This window comes from Camelus bactrianus, chromosome 16, assembly GCF_048773025.1.
Source record: "Camelus bactrianus isolate YW-2024 breed Bactrian camel chromosome 16, ASM4877302v1, whole genome shotgun sequence".
NCBI classification, from domain to species: Eukaryota; Metazoa; Chordata; class Mammalia; order Artiodactyla; family Camelidae; genus Camelus; species Camelus bactrianus.
In genome coordinates this window covers 56,082,956-56,096,102 of record NC_133554.1, presented here as the reverse complement: position 1 = coordinate 56,096,102, position 13,147 = coordinate 56,082,956, and the positions used below count along the sequence as shown (strand labels likewise).

The 13,147-nt window shown below is 48.7% G+C and overlaps 1 long non-coding RNA gene across 2 annotated transcripts; it reads left to right on the top strand.

Annotated features, from left to right (window-relative positions):
- The first annotated feature begins 1,023 nt into the window (after positions 1-1,023).
- On the top strand, positions 1,024-8,475 carry LOC141573665 (uncharacterized). 2 transcript variants are annotated; one of them, XR_012499666.1, is made up of 4 exons: positions 1,024-1,220; positions 2,489-2,584; positions 3,163-3,265; positions 4,892-8,475. It is a non-coding gene; the product is annotated as an uncharacterized LOC141573665 (long non-coding RNA). The 2 variants fall into 2 exon arrangements; XR_012499665.1 differs by having other exon boundaries at positions 1,031-1,220; positions 3,163-8,475.
- Positions 8,476-13,147: the final 4,672 nt, after the last annotated feature.

Below are 13,147 nucleotides of genomic sequence, written 5' to 3'. Positions count from 1 at the left end.
CTGCCCTGTAAGATGGACCTATAAGTATGGTCGGATGGATACGGTTTCTAAGCAGCAGAGTGACCTGCAGAGATGGGTTGGGTGGGCTCCAAGCCAGCCCTCTCCCCCAACTCGGGGCCTGAGAAGAGCCCACTTCAGGCTGCAGTTCAGCGCCTCTCCCCGCAGCTGCTGGCAGGTGGCACAAACCCGCTAGCTGGTCTGGCGGGGCAGGGCAGCTGCATGTCATGCGCCAGGAGAGTATCTGCTTCTGAGCTTCACTCCAGGGGGAGAACTTAACAGCCGGGTTGGCATTTTCAGGATCTGGAAATCGCTACTAGGAGATTTGTCTGGGGTAGATTTTCCTGCATGTGAATGAACTGCGTCCTCATTCCTGTAGGAGCTGGGCAGAAAAACATTTGGGGAGCAACCTGGGCTGGGTGTGTGAGGTGTGTGGACAGGAGATGGAACAGATCGGAACAAAGGGGCCTGTCCCCAAAGGGGCAGCTGCGTGTCCCTCCCCTCCGCAGATGGGGAGGGTCATTCTTCCTTCAGAACAAGCAGGTGACGGTGATAAAGCGGCATTCTGCTGGGCCCTGTGTGCCGGGTGCCAACGATAAGGCGCACACAAGAATATATTCTTGGTTTTGGCACTTTAATTTCATCCTTGCCTCCTGAAGCTCCAGACTGAGCAGCTGTTCAGCAGGAAAGGGAATTCAGAGCAGGGTAATAAAGAAGATTAGGGGGCGGGAGCAGCTACGGGTGTGTAACTGCGCGAAGCATGTCTCTAGTTTCTGTGAATTCGAAGTCTCGAGTTGCACGTGCTGGACCCACCTTGTTCTGGACGACCGATTCACCTTGCCTTGGCCTCCTGCTCCCTTACCAGCTTCCTCTCTCCATCTTCCTCCCCCTTCCCCCAGACCGCCCCCGACTCAGAGGGGGGAGTCCTCCCAGGGGGCAGTCCTCCCAGGGGGCATGCTTTTCCAATACAAGCCAATCCATCCACGGTCCACAACCCCAACCACCTTCCTTATCAGGCTCCCACACTCTGCCCCAGAGCCAGCTGAAATCACTCATAGTAGCCAATCCTAAGCCTGCTCACCCTGCCTCACCCCTTCCTCTCCATGAAAAGCCACAGCAAAGGCTCTCACCCGGAGTTCCCTCCTCCCCCTCCGCCTCCTGACTCACCCGTTGCTTCCCCACATGGTCCGGAGGAACGGTGTGCACCCCCTCGCTTGGGAACTGTGAGTAATTAACTATGTTTTCAGTGGCTGTCATCTCCTGATCTGTTGTCCTTACTATATACCTCACATTTTCTATTAATATGCTACATTTATTTATTAATATTATTTTTTAAATTGAAGTATAATCAATTTACAATGTTGCGTTAGTTTCTGGTGTACAGCATAGTGATTCAGTTATATATATATATTCTTTTCATATTCTTTTTCAATGTAGGTTATTACAAGATATTGAATATAGTTCCCCATGCTCTACAGTATGGCTGTTGTTTATCTATTTTATATAGAGTAGTCAGTATCTGCAAATTCCGAACTCCTAATTTATCCCTCCCCCAACCCTGTTACTTACCGAAAGTTTGTTTTCTATGTCTGTGAGTCTGTTTCTGTTTTGTAAATAAGTTCATTCGAATACACTTTATTTTAAAACAGTAACACTCAGGCTTCTTGCCCATTTCCAGAATAGGCAGAAGAATTAAACAAAGCCTCTGTTTCACCCACTCATCCACCCATCCATCCATCCATCCAGTGTTTGCTGAGCAATATGGTGATTTTAAAACATCTCCCAGAGTGGAATTTGGTTTTATTTACATTGTTACATTGTCTTTTTAGTTTAGAAGCTTTAATTTTTACTGTAGTCAAATGTAATTATCTTATTCTATGTAATTTGTGCTTTTTGGATCTTAAGAAGCCCGTCTCTGTCTTAAAAAAAATGTTCTATAGCACAGGGAGCTATATTCAATATCTCTTAGTAACTTATGGGGAAAGAGAATATGAAAACAAATATATGTGTGTTCCTCTATGACTGAAGCACTGTGCTGGACACCAGAAATTGACACAACATTGTAAACTGACTGTACTTCAATAAAAATGTATTTTAAACGTTCTATATTTTCTCCTTAAAGTTTTCTTTTTCATATGCAAGCCTGTAATTCATCAGGAATTGACTTTCATGCATGGTATAATGTAAATGCGGATTTTACGTTTTCCTTTACGGAGAGCCAGGTATGCTGATACCACTGATTGCACGGCTCAATCGTCCCACCACCGATTTGTACAGATACTTCTGTCTTTGCCAGGCTTCCACATCTGATCATCTGCTTCTGGTCTCCCTGCTCTACCTCCATGGTCTACTTGTCTTAGACCCAAGCCATACTGCTTTATCACTACGCGTCACTTTATAGTGTTTACACCTGAAAGGGCAAATCTCTTACCCATCTTCTTCAAAATTGTCTTGGCAACTGTTGGACTCTCCCATGTGGATGTGGTGGCAGGTGTGGTGGACCACGGGACGGTAAAACAAGATATATGGCGTCTGGGTTCCTGGACAACCTCAAGAACCACAAAGATCAGCCCTGGACCACCTCCAGGTATTCACACGAGGCAGAAATACCCATTTTGCTTAAGTCACCATCCATTTGCATGGATATCAATTAAGTGCAGGCAAATATTTATCTTAAGTCATATTTTTTCTTATTTTAATTAACCTGGCTGAAGATCCTGATAAAAATACTGAATCAAAATGATGGAGGAGGTGTCCTTATCTTGTTCTGGGCTTTAAAGAAAAAAATTCTAATGTATCATTAAGTGTGATTTTCTTTGTAGTTTCTTATTGGTTTAAGAAAATTTCCATTTATTCTGTTTGCTGAGAATTTTCTTTAAAAAATCATGAGTGGATATTACATTTTATTGAATGCTTTCCTGCATCTAATAAGATGATTATATATATGGACTTTCTCCTTTAATCTTTTAATGTGGTGAATGACTTTAACAGATATTTTAGTGTTAAACTCTCTTTATATTCCTGAGTTTAAGACTCTGTGCTCATGATAAAGTATTTATATATATAGATGGCTGAATTTGGTTTGCTAATTTTGATATAGGATTTGTTCATCTGTGTTCCTATTTTTCTTTCTTTTTTTTGTTTGCGTTCCTATTTTTCTTGTAGGTGCTGTTCTTGCCTGCTTTTGGCATCAGAGTTCTGCTCCCCTTACAAAAGGAGTTGGGGAGCCCCTCCTCCTGCCCCCATCCCAAGAAATTCCTGTGGAACGGTTTGTATCTGATAAGGGCTATGTGCTCCTTCAAGGTTTGGTAAAACTTGTCCTGCTTTTACTGCACAGAACTTACAAGTGCAAAACTTACACCGGGTGAGTCAGGAGGCGGAGGGGGAGGAGGGAACTCCGGGTGAGAGCCTTTGCTGTGGCTTTTCATGGAGAGGAAGGGGTGAGGCAGGGTGAGCAGGCTTAGGATTGGCTACTATGAGTGATTTCAGCTGGCTCTGGGGCAGAGTGTGGGAGCCTGATAAGGAAGGTGGTTGGGGTTGTGGACCGTGGATGGATTGGCTTGTATTGGAAAAGCATGCCCCCTGGGAGGACTGCCCCCTGGGAGGACTCCCCCCTCTGAGTCGGGGGCGGTCTAGGGGAAGGGGGAGGAAGATGGAGAGAGGAAGCTGGTAAGGGAGCAGGAGGCCAAGGCAAGGTGAATCGGTCTGGTTTGGGGGGGTGTTTTTTTTTTTTTTTGCAAACAGATTTCTGACTACTAGTTTAATGTCCTTAATGCTTACAGGTTTTCTGTTACTTTTTGAGATAGTTTTGATCATTTCTACTTTTTTCTATGCATGTGTCTATTTCATCTGTTTTTAAACGTTTTCACATAAAGTCGTCCCTAATGCGCTATTTTTCTAAAGACATCTACTGTCTGGTTATGTCTTCCTTTGCGTTCCTGATAATATTCACTTGTGATTTCCCTTTTTTTCATGATCTTTACTTCCAAATGTTTACCTACTTTGTCTTCTTGAAAAACCAACTTTGCATTTGTTAATTATTTCTTTTGTACATTTGGTTCCACTAATTTCTGTACTTTATTATTTCCTACCTCCCATTCTTTTCCAAATTTCTCTGGTATTTTTTTCTAATTTCTTGTGTTGAATGCTTACTTAATGTTCACTGTTACTCGTTAATGAGGTTTTTAAATTGTTCATTACGGCTTTAGCCATCTCCCGTGTTTGGGAATGTAGTCCTTTCGCTGCTGTTCCGTCCTAAATAGTTGATATTTTTATTATGCTTTATCTTTTGTATTATTTAGAGATATGCTTTTCAGTTTCTAAACATTTGTGATTTCTCATGTCTTTATTTAGTGTCAGGAAGTGATTGAGAGGATATCAATTCTCTGGTATTTGTTGAAACTTCCTTTGGAGACTAATATCTGATTAAATTTGTGAAGTGTCAGATGCATTTGAAAAGAATGTTTATTTCCTCTGTATGTCTAGATCATGCCGTGCAAGTCTTCTATAGTCTTACAATTAAGCTATGATTTTCTGAAACAGATTTGTTAAAATTTTCCACTGTGATTGTGAATGACTGCTTTCTCCTGCAGTTTTCCTTTCTCTATTTGACACTAAATACTTAGATGCATGCAGGCTCAGGATTGGCATATTTTCTTGAAGAACTATTTCAGTTTTTTAATATTAAAATATGGTACGTGGGAGCTCAGTGGTAGAGCATGTGCCTAGCATGCACAAGGTCCTGGGTTCAATCCCCGGGACCTCCACTAAAAATAAATAAATAAGTAAATAACCTAATTACAAAACATTAAAAAATTAAAAAACTAATTTAAAAAATATATATGGTACAGCATAGTGATTCAGTTATACACATGCATGTTCTTTTTCATTACAGGTTACTACAGGCCATTGGACATAGTTCCCTGTGCTGTACAGCAGGACCTTGTTGTTTAGTGATTCTGTATATAGTAGTTTGTATCTGCCAATCCCAAACTCCCCAATTTATCCCTCCCTCCTTCCTACCCGCCTGGTAACAATAATTATTTCTTTTATTATTGAGTAAAGACTTGCTTTTTGCCTTAATGACTCCTTTGGCTGGCAGTAATACTGCTGCACCAGCTTTCTTTTGTATATATATATATATATTTCAGCCTTTGTTTTCAATCTTTCTGTGTTGTTTGGGGTCAGTTGTATCTTAAAATGTTTTGTGTAGGTAGATTTTTTTCATCCAATCCAGCTAGTCTGGATTTTTTTTCGTCCAGTTAGTCTGAGTCAGTTAATGGGCAAGTGTAACGCATTTACCGTTATTGTAGTTGTGGGTGTACTTGGATTTGCACCTACTGTCTTACCATGTCTCTTCCCTAATTTCCCTCCTATCTTGCATGTTATTCTCAGCTAGCATTTTAGTTTCACTTTGTTTTTAACCCCCTTGATTCATCATCATCATTATTAATATTGCTGTTAATTATGGGAGTGCTCGAGTCAGCCTCTGCTCTCCTGCCTCAGCCTTTAACTTTTCTGTTTGTCCCTCCTTCTTTTGAATGTGGACACTCATTTTAAAAACCTTTTGGGAGCGGCATTACATTCTGCTCTGCTCGTCCAGGTGCTGGAAGAGAGGAGAGGAAAGCCCCCGCTGGCTTGGTCAGCCACGTTGCCGGAAGCCCCTCTCTTCTGCCATTCACCTGCCCTCCTCCTGGGTGTAACATAAACACAGACATGTTTCAAAAGGCCCTTTAGATAGAGGAGCAGGGAGGGAGGGACCAGAGCCAGCAAGGGAGAGGAGGATAAATGGTGATGGTGGAGCGTACGACCTGAGTGACCTCAGGGCTTGTCCCTACAAGGCTAGATGTGGGGTCAGAGAAGGCCTTCTTAAGTAGACAGCTCAGGTGCGGTGATCTGAGAGACCCCTGCAAAGAGCAGACATCCTGTGTCTGACTCTAGTCTCTCTTTTCAGCAGTAGCACGACCTCATGGGAACCAACACCTTGGTTGCTAGAGGTCAGCGCCACGGTCAGCACCACGGTCAGGCCAGGCGAGCCTCCTCCCTCCAGCAGAGGTCCAGCCTGCAGGTCATCTCAGCCCCTGAGGAGCACACTGAGACCCATGACTCTAAAATTGACGACGGAAAGAGGACACTGGATGGAGAGCTTCACAGAGAGCCAAAAAGGAAAAAAAAAAAGCCCGCTGGGGAGGAGGCATCAATCTCTCGTAAGATAGAAGCCTGCTTGCTTCCCTTCTCCAGGCAAGCAGAGGAGACAGGAGAGGCAGCGTCGCCAGGCTGCCACAGCTCCAAAATCACTGCTGAGTAATTGCTCGGAACTTCAAATCTGGGATGGGGCTCTTCAAGCCATATTTCATGGGAGAGATACTGAGCCCCTATCGGGAGGAAGAAATACGGTTGTTAAACAGGCAGCTAATGGGACACATTCATCTGGGGGCAAATGAGTGTGGTTCATTAAGCTGAGCAGGCCAGCTTCAGAAGACGGATGCAGAATTAGCTGGAGGAGGGGAGAGGTAAGACAGACACTGGCGGGAGGTGGGGTAGAGGGAGCTCGTCTTACAGGCGGTGATACTGGAACACAGAAGGGAGGGAACTGGAGGTTTGTTTCCTTCCCTGCTCCTTCCAAGGAATGTTTTGACTCTGCGGCACAGACTTCAGTAAAGGAATCCCCAGTCAGTGCATGTGACCAGCCACCCCACTCCAAGATCACCAACTTTCGCTGTTAAATTCCAACCCGAATCCAGAAAGCTGCTCTAGCACCATCACCCCAACCTCTGGGTAATCAGAAAATGGAGAATAAACTCCCCTCATCAGGAAAAAGTTGGAACCTACCTGCCCTGGGAAATCTATATGTAAATTCAGACAGGTTTGCAGTCTTCCTGGAGCAGTATTTTTGGTGTCCCACCAAGTCCCAAGCGAAGATGAGACAGGCTGGCAGCAGACTGCGGGTCAGAGCTAGCACCGCCAGGAGGAGGAGTTTCTGTTTGGGCGAGAACGAGGAGAGGGGGGTCCACATCCCCAAACCATGTCAGAAGGTGTCTGCTTTGTCCCAGAGAGCCCCAGCCTACAGCTTACTTTCAATTCTTTACATTGTAACTGATGCACTTGGAGAAAATAAATAAATAAAAGAACACAGGTGGAAGACAGCTAAATCGTTTCAGATGTTACAGAGCAAAGCTTTCTAAAGGCACCACTGCTCAGCCTCCCATTGCTGTCCGAGTCAGCCTGGTCACTGGCCACGCCTGCCTTCCATGCTTTGAGGCTCTTGGTCACCTCTCCCTGGTCTTGCCTAACACCTGGCATCAGTCAGCACAGGCTGCGTGGTGCCACGGTACAGAGGCAAACACCCCGCGGCGCAGGGGCTCCTGTCCATCGTGGGCCAGCTACAGCCCCGCCTACAGGGGCGATGGAGGCAGAGGTTGGAGTGATGTCGCCACAAGTCAAGAAAACACTCAGGGCCACCGGAGGCCAGAGGGGGCCAAGTACAGACTCTCCTCTAGAGGATTCAGAGGGAGCACGGCCCTGTGACACCATGATTTCTGACCTCTCGTCTCCAGGACCATGAGAGACTCCTTTTCTGTTGTGTTCAGTTTGTGGTTCATTGTTACAGCAGTTACAGGAAACCGGTACACATTATCTTCACTCCGGTACCCAGGCTGAAGGAGCCGCCTCTACCTAGACTCCTGGAGGCTTTCCTCTAAGAAGAAGAAAGCCAGGCACAGAGCATGAGCTGGTTCTCAAAGCTTCCAGCCCAAAATGACTCAATCACTCTGCTCACATTTCATTGGTTGGAACAGGTCACCTGGACATCCCTGAGTTCAAAAAGCAGGGAAATCTAATTTTCCACCCCAGAGGTTGGCAAAGTTCTTCTGTAAAGGACCACAGAGTAAATGTTTTAGACTATGGGCTGCCTGGTCTCTGTTACAGCTACTCAACTCTACCATTTTAAGGAGAAAGCAGTCATAGACAAATGTAAATGAATGTGTCCCAATAAAACTTTATTTACAAAACAAGGTAGTGGGCCAGTTTGGCCTGTGGGCCACATTCTGCTGACCACGCTCTACAGGAAGATGCAGGGGACGCCAGTGGATGTTAGGACAGCCTAGCACCAGTTCCTTTGTGCTTCTCTCTTCTAGGTATCTGTCGCTGCCTAGCAGCAAATCACCCCAAACGTAGCAGCTTAAAACAACAACCATACTTAGCATTGTTGCTCACAGTCCTGGGGGTTGACTGGACGCAGCTACGTGGCTCTTACTGGAATCTTTCCTACAGTTGCTGTCAGATGGTGGCTGGGGCTGGAAGCATCTTGAAGACTTGCCCACTCTTGCATGTCTGGAGCCTGGGCTGGCAGCACCCAACCGCTCAGGCAGCTGCCACGGCTCCTGGGCCTCCCTATCTTTGTGTGTCTCCCCACGTGGTTTCTGCAGCATGGCAGCTCTTCCTTGGTGGCTCAGGGCTCCAGAGGCTACTGGAGTGCCACAGACGTCGTGATCCCCACCCTGGCCACATGCAGAATTTACTGCATCAGGGGGTGAAGGAGAGTCTGTCCCTTGGCTCTTCTACCCGCTCCCCACTCTCTCCAGAATATTAGAAGGGAAAGTGTGAGCCAGAGCACAAGGCAAGGGGGGCAGACCGGGCATCGTGGGGACATGAGCAGATATTCTGCTGGGAGGCTCACCCACCGCTGTTGGTGGAAGGGTGGGAGTAAATCCTTCCAACCCCAGGCGTGATGAGAAGTCAGGGGACCCCAAGAGAGCCTTGAAATGAGTCCCCTACAGTTGAGAGATGCAAAGGACAAACACTGGCCCAGCCTGAAGAATCTCACATGAGTGGGGACGAGGGAGACATCACGGCGGGGAAATGGGCTTGGCTGTTCAGATGGTAGAGCTGGAGGGGGTTAGGGGAATGGGAGGGTGGCCCTCAAGCCCAGGCTTGTCAGCCCCAGCAAGGAGGTGGGATGTTCCTTGTGGACCAGAGAGAATCCAAAAGAGGCCACCCAGGGACCTGTCTGATGGGGCTGGGGACGGTGCCCAGCAGGATGCTGCAGGGGTTCCTGATGCATGTCTAGCCAGCGGACCATTCAGAACTTGAGCACCCCAGGGGTCCCAGGTACCCCAGAGCTTGGTGGGCAGCCTTTCAGGAACCCCCAGAAGCCAGGAGCAGAAGCTTCTCTTTGCAGCCAGGTCCCAGAGTGTTGTTACAAAGGGGCGAAGCTCTTTTACCATCCCGCTTGTGTACAGGAGCCTCCATGAACCCCTCAAGGCAGCCAGTGGTTTGGGGCTCCTGGATTTCCTGCTTTTGAGCTGTACCCACTCTGCGCAGCGCCTCTCACAGAGGTGGGAACCTGGTAAAGGCGATTTGAGGTGGGGAATATTGAAGGCAAACTCAAAAGAGTGGGAGAGTAGGAGAGAAATAAAACCTCATTGGCTTTGAAATTTCGGGAGGGCTCTGGGTTAGTTGCGGTGCCAGGAGCCGTGTGTGGGATCTGCAAAAGCGTGCCCCTTCACCATGGCCAGGGCGACTTCTGGAACACTCCTTAATTAATAGCCGTCCTTTTCTGCTGTGGTTTCTGGGTCTCTCATCAGCCAATTGAACTGTTCTCTTGGAAACAAAGACCTGTTCCGAGGTGCCGTGCTTCCAGTAATTTCTTTCCTCCACCTCTTTGTCTGGAGAAACAGAAGAACACCTCTTCTGTTTCTTTCACTGAATGGATGACAAAAGCCCCCCCAGCGGGGAGGGGCGGTTGCTATAGTGACCAGGGTGGGCCACTCTATTAATTTGCAGAGGAACAATGATGAAGTCGCTGACCCTCTGCAGGAAGCCTGAGGTTGAAATGACCATTGTCTCTCAAACTACCCCCCCCATCTCTGGGTGAGGGAGGAATGAACCCACGTGGTCCATGCAAACACAGGGTAAGAAGATCTCCCCAGGCCTCAGGGGGCCCTGGTTGGCAGCACTCCTGCTCCCGGTTCTTTCCAAATGTGTTTGCCGTGATGCAGCCCCTTCCAGCTCTCCTGGGAAACAGTGCACACGTGTAGGCAGTGCATTTAAACAAAGCATAATCCACCGCCCCAAAGGACAGATTGGGAGGAAACAGCTTCCTAGGGCGAGGGCTGGGAGGAGGGCGGGGCACGTCCTGGCATCGTTAGCTGCCTTCCTAGTCAGGCAAAGCTTGTGCTGGTTTTCCTTTTATCTGAGGATGAGACCAAGCAAAAAGGGAAACCGAAGAGAAAGGACAATGAGGACCCCAAGTGGCCTTCACCTCCCATTCCTGAGCCTCTAGCCCTACCCCTCCTGGATCCTGGGGTTTGGGGCTCCTACTTCCAAGGGGACTGGGGTACACGACCTTGTCCTCCATGCACAGAGCCCAGGAGTTTTTAATCAGATTCACTCCTGATTCAGGAAAGGCCTGGGAGCCAGTCACAGGGTGTCCCCAGCAGAATAATGGCGCCCAGAACATAATGTTCCCATCCTAATCCCAGGAGCCTGTGAATATATTACCGTCCATGGTGTGATACGATGTACATTCTGCCTCTGTCCCAGGTCCGAGGCACAGAGCTCCTAAGACCCTCGCGATTTCCTGAGCGTCAGGAGTGACTTCTGCCATTCTCGGCCCCTTCCGACCTCACCTGTGTTGGTGCTGATGGGAAGACGTGGGGTCACCCTGGATGGTCTCCGGATGCGGCTGGTCTCCAGGAAGACCAGGTAATTTGAGGATCGGAACTTTTCGCTCCACCCACAGGCCCCCAGGGAAGGAGAGGGGCCTGGAGATTAGGCTCCATGGAAAGCTTGTGATCAGGGAGATTTGAGGGGCTTCCAGGCTGGTGAGGAGGGCTCATGGCAGCTCCACAGGGACAGCAGCTCCTGCCCTCAGGGCACTTCCGGACCTCTTCGTCCTCTGGCTGTTCATCTGTATCCTTCAGGATAAACGTACCAAAACGTAAGTAAACGTTTCCCTGAGCTTTGTGATTTTAGCCATTTTAACAATTTATCAGCCCCGAGGAGGTCATGACAGGAATCTGGATTCTTAGCTGGTCGGTCAATCTAGGTGTGGGGTTGGGGGGTTTGAGTCTTGTGGGACTGAGCCTGGAACCCCTGGAGGCTGATGCTACCTTCAGATGGTGTCAGAATTGAGTTCCAGGCCTGCCAAGCTGGTGTCCGCTGAGAACTGGAGGATTTCTTGGTGTGGAAGCTGCCACCCCCTCACCCCCAACACACACGCACATCTGGTGTCAGGGGTATTGAAACGAAGCTTTCCCTTACACGTGACCAAAAGGACTTTGCCGATGGGATTGAAGACCTTGAGATGGGGAGAGCATGGTGGATTATCCAGGTGGGCCCAGTCTAACCACAGGGCTCTTCAAATGAGGAAGAGGGAGGCCAATGAGTCAGAAACAGAGAGATGGTATCGTGTGACAGACTCAGCCGGCCAGTGCTGGCTTTGACGGTGGGGGAGGGGCCGTGAGCTAAGGGTCTAGAGTGGCCTCCAGAAGCTGGAAAAGGCAAAGACACGGACGCTGCCCCCCTAACCCCTCCAGAAGGAACACACGCCTCCCAACATCCGATCTACTCCAGGAAGACCCGAGTCAGACGTCTAACCTATGGAACCATCAGAGGATACTGGGTTAACCGTCTGAGTTTGTGGTCATTTGTTAGGGCAGGACACTCAGACGCAGGGCACACTTTTGGAGGTCTTGAGGATCTCAGCTAAAGCTCCGGTCCCTTGAAAGCAAGAGAAGTAAGAGACAGAAAAAATCAAGCAGCCCCTGAGAACTGGGAGCAAGTCACGATTCTGTGAGTTGAATTCTATTTCCAGAGCCCCAGGGGTGCTGGCTACTTCAAAGGGAAACTTTAGGTGTGGTAGCAGGAAATTATTATAATGCACATCAGCCCTCTCCATTCTATCCTTTTTTTTTTTTTTTTTTTTTTTTTTAGTAAAACTGATTTTCGACTTCTGTGTTTAGAGCCAGGAAGTTTCCAGGAGAGAAAGGGCTGGGAGGCTACCCCAGCTCGTCAATGACGGTCTTGAATCCCTCTGAGTGGCCTATCCTCCCTCCAGCGCCGAGGAGCGGGTCTAAGGGCGGGGAGCCCAGGCTCCAGACAGACCGCGAGGCAGACCTTGGGAGGAAGCCGGCCAGAATATGACCACAGATGTGAATGATATTAGTCTAATAAAGCTATCTTTTAATTCCTCCTAAGTGTACAGTTAGCCACAGGAAATAGTACCAGAAAGGCCTCAAACCACCAAAGCTGGGTTCACAGACTCAGACAGCTACAGGGCCACACAGATGGTGGAAATGGGTGGGGGACACTGTAGGGCATGGTGCAGCCTGTGGCATGTGACCTTTCTAAATGTGGGGCTGCTACCCAGCTCCTGAGGGTTGTCGCCACATGGGCACTTCCTGGCTGGGCCACCTCAGGCAAGTTACTCAACCTCTCTGAACCACTGTGTCCGCATCTGTAAAATGGGGCAGATGAGAGAAGCTGCTGGGTCTCGGAGCACCCATGGAACAACAGGAGACCCAGTGGACTCTCCAGTGTCAGTATATGGGAGCAGTCACTGTGACTCCCATGATGACCTGTCCCATCCTCACTCCTCCCTCGGGGCCCCTTCTGTGTTTTGCTTGCTTGACGAGTGTTTATCAGCTACCCGTGCGGTGGGTTCTGGAGCCGCCCAGATCCCCACTCAGGAAGAAAGGACTGGGGACCTGAGCCACCGACACTCAGCCCTCAGCTGGCAGCCCTGCCTGAAGACCGTCTCAGCTGAAGACAGCCTGCTGCGATGGCACCCCCTCCCAGAGTTGCCATGGCAAAGGACGGATCAAGACAGGGATATAAAGTCCAGGTCTCTCCTCTCACCTCAGGATGGCTCTGGGGGTCGCCCATCTTCAGAACTCCCTGCGGGGTTGGCCCAGGTCTGCTGAGACCACATCCCACACTGTCTTCTCTCTCGGCACAAACTCTTCCCTTCCCAAGACCCCAGCCACCCTTGTGATGCTAATCTCTGACTCAGAGTCTGCCTCCTGGGGAACCCAGCGGTTTCAGTGGGTGCTGGAAGCGTCCAAAAAATGCCCACGTGGGGTTGGGTCATCCACAATCTGGTTGGCAACAAGGACCCCAGCAGTGGTGGGGCTGGGGGCGGAGCATAGAT